The sequence below is a fragment of the Amblyomma americanum genome, chromosome 6 (genome assembly GCF_052857255.1).
Source record: "Amblyomma americanum isolate KBUSLIRL-KWMA chromosome 6, ASM5285725v1, whole genome shotgun sequence".
Lineage (NCBI taxonomy): Eukaryota > Metazoa > Arthropoda > Arachnida > Ixodida > Ixodidae > Amblyomma > Amblyomma americanum.
Genome location: NC_135502.1, coordinates 15683705 through 15698184, shown reverse-complemented (window position 1 = coordinate 15698184; position 14480 = coordinate 15683705). Strand labels below are relative to the sequence as shown.

Below are 14480 nucleotides of genomic sequence, written 5' to 3'. Positions count from 1 at the left end.
CTTGGGACACTTCTCATGTCATTCGAAAATCGCACGTAAGGAGAGCAAACAGCGAAGTCCATCATTCGCGCCACACTGTGCCGCTCGTGTCACGTGACAATATCTTGCGCGCCCACGAAGCGGGGCTCACCACTTCTCCCCGCTTCGCTGCTCCAGCCATGGAGTGACGCCACGCAGTCGCGCCACTGAGAGACGCGATCTGATGCGCATCCCTGTTCGCTCTCCACAGACGCGCAGTTTTCAAATGTCACGAGAAAATAGCCCAAGTTTTTTTGAAGCTGATATAGATATACTTAAGGTGGGCTACACTCCTTTTACTAAATAAGCAGCATAGCACATAGTTAAAAAGTATCTATTCAATATTAGTTTACCAGCCTGCTAGCTAGCAAGTCTTAGCTTAATACTCTGATTCGATATGCACCGCTGCCAACTGCTACGCTGAAAAAAGCGATCTTCTAACACAAAAAGCCTATTGTCAAATATGGCAGAAATTCTTAGGTGAATCACCCTGTATGTTTATGCTTATACATGCCCACAAACATACGTTTAAAGCTTCAACTAGAACAGCCTAGATGAACCGGAAAATACACTAACACAGGGATGAGCAAAGCTTGACAAGATGTTTTTCATTTTTGTTGGCGCAAAAAAAATTCTGATCTCAAGAAAGCAGCACAAAAGAAGGAGGCAAAACACTGAGGCACAAGCAGTGACTAATATCTGTTTATTCAAAAATAATAACACACAATAAAGGAACTCTTCGAGTTGCTAATCAATGCGGTATTGCCCTTCCATCTATTACTAGCCCTCATTAGGTAGCTTAATCGGTAGATCGACTGGCCCGGATAGGCAGTGCTCCCAGATTCGATCCACGGACCAGGACGAACTTTTCTTCAAAGACGGATTTTCTGTGAAAGCTGTACTGTAAGGCGCATAGCTGCGTTTTAGTGGATGTCAGTTAGTAATTACTAACTTATAAACTACCTACTACAGCTTGGTGGATTCCCCTTCTTGACCGGCAGGCACTACGAACGTTATGGTGGCTGTAGGCTGGCGGTCACAAAGGATACGGAGGAGGCCACCAATTTCACGGCGGAGGCAATGAGAGGCCTCACGGTGAAAACCAGCATGGCTAGAGGGACGGCCACGGTTGAAAGCATTACCGAGGTGGCGTATATGGACACGTTGGTAACACTAAGAAACGAGAGAGTAGTTTGCAACATGTCTGAGCCAAATGCCTTGAATAAAAAGGATGTAAGAAAGCACACTTTACGATTCTTGAAAAAAAAAAGAAACCTAAGGAGCCTGACAACAGTGGCGTAAATCCACGCAAATCTCAGGGGGTGCACGGCTCTGCAGCGCCCCCTCCCCTCCTCCCGCCCCTCCCCCCTTACCCGAACAAGTCCCAGATGCGGTTATAGTCGCCACCGTCAGCAGAAACCTAGCTGACTGGAGATTATACAGATGAGCAAATTGGACAGTGGACGAGAAAAGACCAAAATATCATCTAGCGAAAGGCCCCTACCGTCCAGTTGCAAACCCTGTATAGTGTCCCATGCACACTGTTAAATGTGGCACAGTGTGCCGCATTGTTTAACAGTGGATGTTTTCCACTTGACCAGAATGGTATCTTAGCCTGCGTTTCGTACCTACGAAAAGCTGACTAATTGAAGACACTTTGTAATTTCGGACAACCTCTGCGTAACCCATGCGAATGTGGTCCTTGGTGTTGCGAATCCCCCTCTTGAGATCTGGAGAGTGTTCGGCCTTTTATAAAGCTACCAGCCCTGCTCGAAGGGGGCTCTTTCCTTGTTTGAATGCGATATGATTTCATATTGTTCACGGCTGCATGAAGCCTCCTCGCGATGTCGGTAAATCTAGGTCGGTAAAAATTCACTCATTGTGCACTAGGACGTTAAGCGTCCCAGTGCGCTTACGACGGGAATACGTTACGGTTGATCTAAAGCCGATGTTTTTAGATATTTTTCTCTACAAGTGTTTCCTCATGAGGAACTGAAAAAAATGGCATGCAGTGCTCTCTTTATAACCCGATTTTTCCAGTTGTGCCCAGCTGAAGTAGGCACTCGTCACTGGTACGAAGCCGATGTTTCTCTTCTTGTTTTCTGCAACTTCCCCATCTAATACACAGATGTCTGTTTGCTGTTTGTTGTATTTCTCTCTTTTATTTTAAGAGCGAAATGTCGTCATGAAAAGCAGGCGCGCCTGCACGGGCGCGAAGGAATGAGCACCAGGCCGGGCCTGACATTAGAAATTGATAGCGCAGCGGGCCGCAGCCAAGCTCGGAGTCAGGACCCAAGTAGTGGCAAGTAAGGGCGGACCCAGTCACGATACCGGCCTGTGAAGACCTCTAGCGTGGAGTATAAAGTTATGTTTTATTGCTTTAATCGAATCTTAAGCCTGCAAGGTGCTGTTTAAGCATTCCAATTCAGCGGTTGTGCGATTTCAACAGCATTTAACCCGCATCTATTTCTCACGCTATTATCAGACCTCTGTGCTCCTTTATTTTTTACTCATAGAAAGCCTAGTCCAGAGATGTCGGAAGCAACATTCCCAGTTTTCTAATCAAACTGGTAGTTTTAGGAAATTGAAAAAGATGGCGGTAGACATTGATCAGTTATACTTATTTCCTTTTTTTTAAACTGAAGCTGGCCAGTGGATATGAAGGAGTTTTATGCATGCCGCCAAGGGGAGAGTCGCATCTATAAGAACCTGTTTCGCGCACTGTTAAAAGTGTCGCCAGGTCTCAGCAAGAGAAAAACCCCGAAGAAAGCTTCTAAGGTTTGAACGGTGCCGGCCCTCGAAAGCGCAGGCGCGTCCACCTTCAACATCTGTCCCAATCACAGATTGACTCAATGCCAAAAAAGCAGAGGCTTGAAGAGAGAGAGAGAGAAATAACATTTATTAGCACCCGTCAAAAGGATGATGGGTATCCGAGGCGCCGCTCGGTCCCAGCCATGTCCTCCCCCTCAGCCGTCGACCGGGATCTCTTGGATCTCAGCAGCGGCAAGGGCGAGACGGATGACTTCACGTTGTTTAGTTTCGTCCTCGTTGTGAAGCAGTGCCTCCCAGGACTCATCTGTTCGGTCAAGTTGTCCAAAGCTCGGACATGTCCATACCATATGGATCATGTCCGCTATGCCGTCGCAACGTTTGCACCTGGGGCTGAAAATCTCAGGGTGCCACTTGCTATAAAGCTGGGGGTTAGGGAATACTCCGGTTTGGAGCTTGCGCCACGCAACCTCTTCGTTTTTGGTTAGCTGATTACTTGCTTTTGGAAGTACCGCTCGGCCTAATTTGTAATGGTTTAGGATTTCCTGATACGTGTTAAGGTCGTCTTCGAACTGTAGGAGCTCCTCATCGCGCGAGGGGGAAGGGGTTGTGCACAAGACGCCACTGGGATCCCGGAAAGTAGCTAATCCTCGGGCCAGTGCGTGCGCTTTCTCGTTTCCCCTCAACCCTTGGTGCGCGGGTGTCCAGATGAGCGCTACCAGTTCTGCCGGTGGTGGACTGCCGGCCAACACTCGTGCTGCTGTAGCTGAAATGCAGCCCGCGTCAAAGTTTCTAATTGCTGATTTTGAGTCACTCACGATAATTTTAACCTGTTGTTGAGTTAGAGCCAGCGCAATGGCCAACTCTTCCGCCTCCGTTACTGTCGAGTGTCTGGTGCTGCAGCACGCTACCGGGCCTCCGTTTTCCCTAGTGGCTACCGAAATGTGCCCCGAACTGTTTGTGCATTGTGCGGCATCCGTATACAAGACATCCTGTCTGCCCTGAAAGCGGGCTTGCAACGCTACTGCTCTTTCCTTCCTCCGGCTCTCATGGTAGATGGGATGCATGTTTTTGGGGAGTGGGGGTATCTTTAATTTGTCCCTAACCTGTCTAGGAACCGGGTCCGTACGTCTCGAGCACGCTCGAGGCTCGTGCCCCAGCTTCTCCAGAATGCTGCGACCAGTACGACTGCGTAAAAGTCTCTGATACTGCGAGGTCCTTGCAGCCTCAATGAGCTCTTCGAGGGTATTCGAAACCCCTAGACTCAAAATCTTTTTTGTTGGCGCACAGGGTGGTAAACCTAGTGCTGTTTTTATCCCTTTACGGATTAAAACATCCAGTTTGTCCTTTTCCGCCTGGTAAAGCCGCAAATAAGGTGCCACGTAGACTATCCTGCTGATTATAAAAGATTGCACTAGCCTAAGGAGGTTAGCTTCTTTCATACCCGCATGTTTGTTAGCGATTCGTTTTAGGAGTCGGCAAGTTTGACTGGTGCTAGCCTCTAGTCTCTGAATCGTTTCCGAGTTCCTGCCGTTCGCCTGAATTCGTAATCCTAGAACCCTAATGCTTTCCACCGCTGGAATTACATTACCGTTGACCCTGAGTGTGATTCCCGCGTTATACGGTCCGTCCTGCTTTATGCGCCGACGCTGTGGCGACCGCATGGGCGCGAGAAATAGCGCTTCCGATTTCTCGGCCGAGCACCTCAGACCGATTGGTTCTAAGTATTTTTCTGTTACATCTATAGCTCTTTGAAGCGTCAGTTCAATTTGGCTATCACTGCCCCTGCACATCCACAGAGTCAGGTCATCTGCGTACAACGTATGGTTCAACCCCGGAATTTTGTCCAGTTGTGCGGGGAGGCCAAGCATGGCGATATTAAACAGGGTCGGGGACAACACCGATCCCTGCGGTGTGCCCTTGTTGCCCAGTTGAATACCCGTCAGTGTGTTTCCCCCCATGCTTATAGATGCCGTTCTGTTTGTAAGGAAATCGCGTATGTAGTTGTAGGTACGAACACCCACGTCTAACGCAGCCAGACCCTCCAGAATGGCCGAGTGCTTTACGTTGTCGAAAGCTTTCGACACGTCTAGACCAACGATCACCCTGGTGTCTAGCGTTGGATTTTCTATTATCTGTTCTTTTAGCTGCAGCATGACATCACATGCCGACAAATGCGGTCTAAATCCAATCATGGTATTTGGATATAAACACTTGTCCTCAAAAAATCGGTTCAGCCGGGTCTGAATCACATGTTCCATCAGTTTGCCCACGCACGACGTGAGCGAAATGGGACGCAGGTGCTCGAAACCCGGCTGTTTTCCCGGCTTCGGGAGGAACACAAGGTTCGCGTCCTTCCATGCTGTCGGCAGTCGACCGGCTTCCCAACACTCCTGCATAAAGGCAGCGAGATGTCGGATCGACGTGTCGTCCAAATTTCTTAGAATTCGGTTGCTGACCTTGTCCGGACCCACGGCAGTCCTGGTCCTCAATCTGTTTATTTCTGCCCGGACTTCGGCAACCGTTATCGGTTTATCTAAGTCCGGGTTTTCCTGCCCCCCGTAATCTGGTAGCGGTTCAGCTGTACCCGTCGCGCAGCTCAAGTACCGGTCCCGGACTTGGGATATGAGCGTATCCGTGGTCCCGTCAAATGTATGTACTAGCCGGTGAAGTTGTTGCCTGGCCTCCAGTTTGGACTTGTCCGGATCTAGAAGATGCCGAAGCAAGTGCCACGTACCTGCCTTCCCGATGTTTCGGTCCAGTTGGTCGCAAATGTTGTTCCAGTTTTGCCTTGTTAAAACGAGCGCGTACTCTTCGATTTCCTTGTTAAGCAAGGCCAATTGTCTTCGCAAGTTCCTGTTCCCCCTCTTGTGCGCGATCCGCGTTTCAAGATCCTTCTTCTTGCGCCAGAGACGGACCATGTGACGATCTACTCCCTGGACTTCTTCGTCAACCTCTACCTCCTCGGTTGCCTCGCGGACCGACTGAAGGACATTTTTACTCCAGTCATCAATGTTGCTTATGCCTTCCTCCTGCCCCGTGCGGCCATTTCGGAAAGCCTCCCAGTTCACCGAAGCCACCTTCTTGGTGCGGGCAACCGGTGGTCCGTTGTCGACTACAATTTCGATAATTTTATGATCGCTACCCAAGTTTTCGTCCGTGTTGCACCAGGTGGCAGAGATGCGGCCTCCGGTTAGAGTTAAGTCCGGGGACGTGTCTGTCGAAACACTGTTGCCCTGACGGGTAGGTCTTAGGGGATCCGTCAGAAGCACTAGGCCATTCTGCTGAATACTAGTCCATAGTTCGCGTCCCTTTACCTGCGTGTACTTATACCCCCATGCCGGGTGATGCGCGTTAAAGTCCCCGACTATCAAAAGGGGCCCTCCCTTCGAGATCACGCGCGCTTTCGCGAAGAGCTCATCGAAGCCGCAAGGACTTTTTTGGCGTGGCGGGCTATACACATTTAGAATGAACAGACTATTGAGTTGGCAACCTGGGGCCGAGGAGCGCGGACGTGATTCACGTCGGCTCCGGAAATTCTGTCTCATTGTGCCAGAAACGTTTATCGGATGTTGGATTCAATGATACCTTGTGCATGGGAACACGTCAGGACCACGTGGATACCAAATTTGTTACTGTGAGTGCAACCGTTTGTCTGTTGCTATCGATTTTGTGCGGACCGCCTGGGACGCGCTAGGCGTCCGTTAGGCCTAGCCCATCTTCGGCCGGAGACGCCGGCCCGGAGGCCCCTGCGCCGCCGGTCAACCGCCGATTCTGTGGACCCACCATGTCGATGGAGGTGACCGTCGAAGGTACGGACCTGGATCCGGAACATTATGACAGCAGCTGGGTCAAAGTGCTCCAACGAAAGGTTGAAGCGAAACACCAACGGAAGCTTCTCGAAGGTTCCAAGGAGAACGCCAAGGTGGAGACGCGCCGTGTCGGACGCGGGGAAGCCGGATACAAAATTGCAGGTGGGGCCGTTTTAGGCCCTACCAAAGCGGTCCGGAGGAAAGCGGCTGAACGATCGATCGCTATGAATCTTCCGAGATTCCCGGATGAAGGCATCAAGGTGATTCTTAGGCCTCGTGAAGGTCTGGGCGTGATTAAACGCACGTCGGGCCCGCTGATCAGTCAGGCCCTCGCCAAGGCTGCCGGACTCGGCTGGTCGGAGCAGGACTCATGGTGTGTAAACGGAAAGCAAGGTACGGTGCTCTTTCATTCCTTGGACTTTAACCGAGGCGTGAAGGTAGCTGCAATCCGTTGCTTTAAACTCGACGACAACGAGCACGAAGTTGTGGCCAATATGATCGCACCGGAGGATTGCGGGCGAGGGGTAGTCCACGGGATCTCTGAGAGGTTCACGGAAGAACAGTTGCTGAAAGCACTGAGAAAGGATCCGAAGAATCCAGACGTCGCTGGAGTGCGTCGGATGGGCAAGACTTCTACTATTATTATCACCTTTCTGGAAGCTGACGTTCCAAGGTTTGTCAGGATTGAAGGCATGCTCATGCCCTGCTGGTTGTTCAAAAAGAGATATGAAGTCTGCTTCAGGTGTGGAGAACTTGGTCATCGCTCCGATGTGTGCGACAGTGAAAACCCAAAGTGTCGTGGCTGTGCGGTGGTGTCGCCGGCCGAAGATCATCAATGCGTTCCCAAGTGTCGCCTATGTGGAAAAGGCCATCTGACGGGTGACAAGCATTGCAAGGAACTCTTCCGTACGCCATACGTAATCAAGAAGAAACAGTGGGAAGCAAAGTTAGCTGCCGAGGAGGAGGCCAAGAAGCAGCAGCAAGTCCGTTTCAGTCGTAGAGATGGCCGCAGTGCGTCCCACGAGCGACCCTCGAGCCATCCGAGGTACCGTTCCGCTTCGTTTCCTCGCCTGCAGCCGCCTTCGTCCAAGACGACGACGGAGGGCTCTCGATTGAAGCAACAGCAGCAGCAGCAGCACCAGCACCAGCACCAGCAGCAGCACCAGCAGCGGCAGCACCAGCAGCGGCAGCAGCAGCAGCAGCACCAGCAGCAGCAGCAGCAGCAGCGGCAGCAGCAGCAGAAACAGCAGCAGGCGTCAAAAGTGGATTGTGTAAGTAGTGTCTCTCAGGACTCAGATGAAGTCAAGGCTCTCAAAGACCAGAACCGATTATTACAAGCGAAAGTTAAGGCGCTGCAGGAACAGGTTATGGCGATAGGCAGGACTTCGCAGCCGATGAATGATGTAACGCAGCCGGGGGAGCTGCCGCGGAAGGAGCAGGCAGAGCTCCCTAGGGAAAGTCCTCCAGCACCAAAAAAGAAGAGAGGTTCAGAGGAGGATCTTGAAACCCGTATACAAGGATTAGAAAGACGACTCAATAAAAAGGAACAGGATGATCAGATTTTTCAACAGCAAGTTATGGCCGCTTTGGAGCACCTGAGGGCTGCTATGGAACAGCTGCGCGCCGATATGGCAAGCAGAGACGAGAGAATTCAGTGGGTATATCAGGAAATTATTAACCTTCAAAATGGCTCTGCGTCACCGTAGACATACCATTTGGCAGTGGAACTGTAGGGGCTTCGGTCGCAAACGCGCGGTACTCCAGACTTTTTTGATGAGCAGTGACAAACCCGAAGTAATCGCGTTGCAGGAGTGCGGTAAGCACGCCAAGCTGGCGAGTTACAAATCGTACGTAGGACGAGGTGAAAACACGCGAGTAGCCACTCTCGTCAAAAGGAATATAACGGTGTTGCAGCATGATACCGGGACTACAAATCTGGACCATATTCTGATTGAGATAATCTCGCAAAAGAGGAAACTCAATAGTCAGAGGCTTGAAGCAATTTTTAAAGTCATCACACGCGGTCATGGCATGTCCTTTGATTGCTGGAAGATTGTAATTGGTTGACTTCGCCGCGCCAAATATTTTTCCTCGATTGATTTAAAGAGCGGGTACAGGCAGATAGAGGAAGATGAACACGATCGGGACAAAACTACCTTCATCACTCCCCGATGGCTTATATGAATTTAAGGTGCTGTTCTTTGGTCTGTGTTCAGCGCCGGTGACGTTGGGGACGTTTAAGCGAATTTCAGCGACGTTTCAGCACTGTTTTTTGAACATCTGAATCTGATGAGCTACTCTGCGGAAGGAAACACGCCTCCTGGCTGCCGCTGCTTCCCCGCGTTGCATGTGCTGCTCATATCATTCGATGCCGACTGAGCAGTCCCGGGACGAATCTCAGGGGGTGGGAAGGGAGCGGAGGCTCGCATGCTGTTTCCTCCCCCCCACCCCCCAAACACACACCGATTTACGCCAGTGCGTGCGAAGCTTGCTGGTAATTGATGAATACTTTTCACCAACATAGAGCATCAAGTGATTTGGAAGGGGTCTACGTGTGCCAGATATCAGCACCACTTCCTTTCTAAGCTGTGAGTGCTGCAAAGAGCCCCACAGCATGCGTGTAAACATGAGGAAAGGAGCATATCAGCATAACTCTACAGCTTCGGCCAAAAAATGGCATGATGAAACGGGCGCTCTTCACTTGCATATCCTAGGTGCCGCTCGTCGCTTGCGGCGGCGCGGCTATCTCCGCCAGCATCCCTCCTTTCTGGCTTTCTGGTTCATGGTTTTCTCCGCATAGCTTAAATTATCCCTTTTTTTCTTTACTACGGCAGCAGTATAGGCCTCTTTCGGCGAAAAAGCCGCAACCTTGCGCGTGCACATGCGTGTGTCTCTATGCGTCTTTCTATATGTGAGGTTTGCACCCACAGCAACCCTAGCGGATCGCAGTGGTTGAGTGTCCTTTCCGGGCATCCTAAAGGCCCGAAGGACGGTGGGGAGATTGTGCTAGAAAAAATATCCACCTTGTATATGTAATGCCTCATCACCTCCACCTCGAGCACACCGGAAGCTTGGAAGAACGCTAACGTTATCTGAATGCCAAAGAATGAGGACGTCAAGGACTTGAAAACTTACAGGCCGATCAGCTTACTCTCCGTTGCCTACAAAGTACTTACGAAGATAATCGCTATTAGAGTGAGAGCAACTTTATACTGGAATCAAACAAACAATCAGCCAGGCTTTCGTAAAGGCTACTCGACAATAGACCATATTCGCACTATTAATCAGGTGATAGAGAGATGTGCAGAACACCACCAACCTGCATATATAGCCTTCATAGATTACAAGAAAGCATTTGACTCAGTAGTAACCTCAGCAGCCATGCAGACACCACGGAATGAGGGTGTAGATGAGCCTTATGTAAAAATACTGCAAGATGTCTATAACGACTCCACAGCTGCGATAGTTCTTAATAAAGAAGAAAATAAAATTCCACTAAGGAAAGTTTTCAGACAGGAAGACACGATCTCGCCAGTGCTATTCACCGCCAGTGCTATCCATCACCTGGTTTTGTCCGCTTCTAAGCAGCCCTTCAGTTGTAAGTGCCGTAAATTATGGTATTTAAATACGGTGTGGTAATGATTGCCCTGCAGACTTTTGTTTATACGAACCGAATACCAGGATGAGTTTATTCTCAATTATATAATTTTTAAAGGCGTACTTGTTAACCTAAATGAAGTCCAGAGAATTATGCCTGATTATAACAAGTTTAACAGTGTAATTTTCATGAAGATATGAATTTTCTGGTTGATATAAATTAAAAATAAATTAAAAGGCTACTAAATATAAGTTGAGGAATTTCTAAATGTATCAATGCAAAGAACAGCAAGGAATAAATACAAAGAACAGGGAGATATATCTCATAGAGCAGTTAGGTAGGCATTTTGTGCTTTGCATGCGCCTAATATAGTACGCTTCTTTGCTGTTGTTGGCATTGAATATTTCTGTCTGTAGCGTCCAGAAGTCATGCTCACAGAACATATATAGCAAATCTTCTAAAGGATATACTCTGAGATATTGCTCTATCACTGGGTCAATATTTTTCAATTACAGATTTAAGCGCCAAAATCTGGTGCACTTAATACTTGAACTGGTTCATCATAGACCACAGCTTGTATAACGGACACGTGTGCGCTGCGTCATATTTTATCCACGACGAGCAAGTTCCGGTCTGTTACGTCTACAAATTCCAGGCAACCGTAAAGCCTCGAAGTGCTTACTGAGAGACAGTAGGTGCCTATAACCGGCGGAGTTATGCGAGATTCTGGAACAGACTGAAACTACAAGAAAAAAGTCCAGTAACATAAAGCTCATGTGAGCTCATGTATTCTCCTGCTGTAAACCTTACTTAAAACCAACGTATGGACGGGCGCTATTTTTTTTCTTGTGTCCCCGTCTGTTTTCGCGCTGGTCATTTCGAATCATGTCCCACCAACTCGCCCAATCGGCTATTTTGAAAGAGCAGGTCGTCCAGCAATCAAGCGCTGATCAATGATATGAGAAGCGAGCCTGGCTACTCTCTGCATAATGGCTTCGGCAGACTTAAAAGACAGGAATGCGAGCAGCGACGAGTGCCGGCTTTCTGTTATGCTCACCTGAATGATTAACGTGGTTCCTTTTATGTCGCGTTTTATTAAGCAATACGCGTGCGAGAGAACGTGTGATGATCTAGGCCAAGCCATGGTCCCCGGGGTCCACATCGGGCAATGTTTCACCACCGCTATCAAACAGGCAGAAAAACAGCATTGACATTCCACCTGCCTTTCAGCGCATTTGCTCCGCACCGGGGCTCGCGCTGTGTACCGCGTGGGCAGAATTAATCTCTGATTAACGATGCCCATAATGTAGGACGCACTGAAGACTGATGTAGCTGGTACCAACAGCGATACGAGGATCGTTCGGCTTCTGCGGGCAACATGGATATTTTGCGTGCCGTAACAACACGAAGGCGAAAGGGCACGCTTTTCTGACCCTTATAAATGAATATTGATCTCCGTGAAGAGGTTAATGGTGATGAATAAATTGTCGTTTGAGCGCGCGGTTGGGTGCCCTTGTCCGTTGATATTTGAGTTACTCCAGAGGTAGCGCAAGAGAGTGCTTGCCTTAAAAAAGTGTGCAGCAGTAGCCCTCTGATTTGATTCCGCAGTAAGAGGTGAGTGCTACGCCTACTCTAATGAACATTTCGTTGAGTTAGCGGAAAATGGATATTTTTTAAAATAAACTGCGAGGGAGAGTTAAATCTGCTTATCGAGCAACGAGGGTTATCCCAGCCAAAGAGGGATGGGCTTCATGAATTTATGTTTAGAGGGCCCATAGAGTCTATTTTCCAGTTCTTACAAGATTTAGGTGGCCGCTCTTATTACAGATGCTGCTAACGTTTGAAGACCAAGCGAGTCACGTGACAAGCGAGCCGGCGATGGCTCTGAGCGCGATCAAGAAACATAATGTCAGGAAATGTTTCTATTGAATGAAGGAGTGACACTGAGCGAGTATTGAAGTAGAGATCAAGCGTAGCAGTAATAATCGTGGGAGTTCTTTAAAGTTTGAACATTATCGAACGACGATGGAGGCCTTGGTGCCTTGGCGACCAATGTAGTTGCTTTTGCAGTTTCTTGAAAGTAAACTCATAACACGTCGCAATTACCACTTCCTAGATTCGCGATTGGGTAGACGTAGGTTACAGTAAGAAGCTTCTAATTCATGACCAACTATGCTTTCTGAAATTCTGTGCAGCTAGATAACGCTTACTCTTTAAAAGGCATTCATCTGACTTCAAATATGGGTGTAATGAAAGCACGGTTTGGTGAGAAAGTAGTAAGTTCTCAGTTACGTCCCCGGTGACGGAGCATTGTTGCTGCCGTGTTTGCCGCTCGAAAGTGCAGCTTTTTCTCTCAAACCAGTGAAATGTATAAAATTGCTGCCATTGAAATTGTAAGAATTATTCGTGAGCTACATTCGAGAAAAAAAAAGAACTCGTCCGTGGAGCTATTTCAGCGACTATGACGAGACGAAGCAAGCAAAGCAATGTTATTCCTACTGTGCTCATATTCAAATACGAATGCAACGTCAAGTTGCATTGATCTTGATAATACATCTGTTGACAGAGACCAATAAATAAAAAGCATTTCTATTTGCCACTTTTCATTCTGGAAAAAAAATGAAAAGATCGAAGGCCCTAGTTCGTGTTAAAGGTCTGACCAAGAAGATAAACGAAAAACAAACGATAATTTCTGAATAATCTGGTGTACCGTATTCGAATGATAGTTTTATTTTGAAGCGAAAGCGAACACTTTTGCTTTGGCTTCCAATAGACAGTACACGTTTGTGTGAAACTTCGCTGAAGTTGTATCACCCGATGTTGCCTGACCCCATAGTGGAGTCTGGGAGGTATGAATAAAGAAATAAATGAATAAGCAAATAAATAAATAAGAAAATAAATAAATAAAAGAATAAATAAATAAATTTACGGCCGAAAATGGAGTCAGTAATTGAGCCTAAATGGTCTACCATTATAGCATGAACTATTGACTCAGACGCTGGTATTCAATATAACCCTTGCATATTTCCAGGGCTACATAGCTTTATCTGTTGTTCTACCGCCTCGATGTGTGGAAAACCGGTTTGAAAATAAGGCATTCCTTTCGTGGCATCAGACTAGCGCTACGAGAAATGAAACATTTGAAAGTACGCAAGAGAAAAAAAAAGAGGCGGGACGACAAGAATGCAAAGAACAGAGTAGGAGACTACTCTGCTTACTCGCGTCTTGCTCTGCAGGCTTGTAATTTGGGGATATGAAGGTCAGATCTCCGCGCTGGACAGTATGGCGTCAAAGAGCGATAGCCGCCAGTCCAAGAGTCTTGGCTGTTGGCGCGTGTGATACTATGCGCTGTTGACGGACACCCAACGCAGTCGAGTGCCAATATGTTCATAACGAGAGAGCGCGTTACCCGGTTAGGAATGTGAGAGCCGCATCCGGAGTGACTCGATTATGCGGTCACAGCTGTTTACATTTACCTCCGATAGCGAGGCCAACGAGAAGGAAAATATATAGGGCGTTCTCACCTCCGTGGCTGAGCCCTCAGAGCTTATTAATTTATCTGCCAGTGCCATGAAAACATCGCAAGCCCCGGCTACGCCGCTGCACATATTGTACTGAATTTCATTTGTGCGTGGCAACATTGTTTGCACGCGCGCATGCCATTGAGTTTATGTAAAGATGTGGATATATGGAAGTGTTTATGGTATTATGGTGTTTGCTTTGCGTCCTTTATATTAAAAACAAAAACGTTTTCGGCCATTTTCTCAGAGGTTAACGACTCTGGTGCCGTATCACGTCGTAAATTAAAATTAATGCATTTTCCTGGTGGCATAGAGGTGTTTTGATTGAGAGGCTGGGGTATCCGTCGTTCTGAATGCGTGGTCTCTAACGGGCATTGACTCTTGAGTGTTTTAAGCCCCTGAGCACATATACAATCATTTTGTTCCTGGTGTGCACAACTGCTGAGTAAAAGGAATCCTTTTCACACAGGAAGTCTGAGAAAGCAGATTGACGGAGAACTCGGGTTTTGATAAAGATGTGGTTATCACTGGCGCCTGAAAATCCATATTTTCAATCTGACTATGCCACTTAAGTGTAGCTAGAGAAAAGAGTGAAAATAAGCTGTCAGGTGCCATCAATGTTAATTTAAAGCGTTTTTCTTGGCAAACTTCGAAATCTACTGGCAACATAAAAAAAGCGCCATGTTTGAAATTTCCCATATTTTGTGAAATTTTACCACAAGAACGTGTTGTGCACAAAGTGGTATTAAAGCGCTTGAACTT

General features: G+C 47.9%; 1 protein-coding gene across 1 annotated transcript in view; it reads left to right on the top strand.

Moving 5' to 3' along the window:
* The window catches only part of LOC144136358 (uncharacterized), a 122026-nt gene that overhangs the window by 105871 nt on the left and 1675 nt on the right, over window positions 1-14480 (top strand). The gene's annotated exons all lie outside the window — the stretch shown is intronic.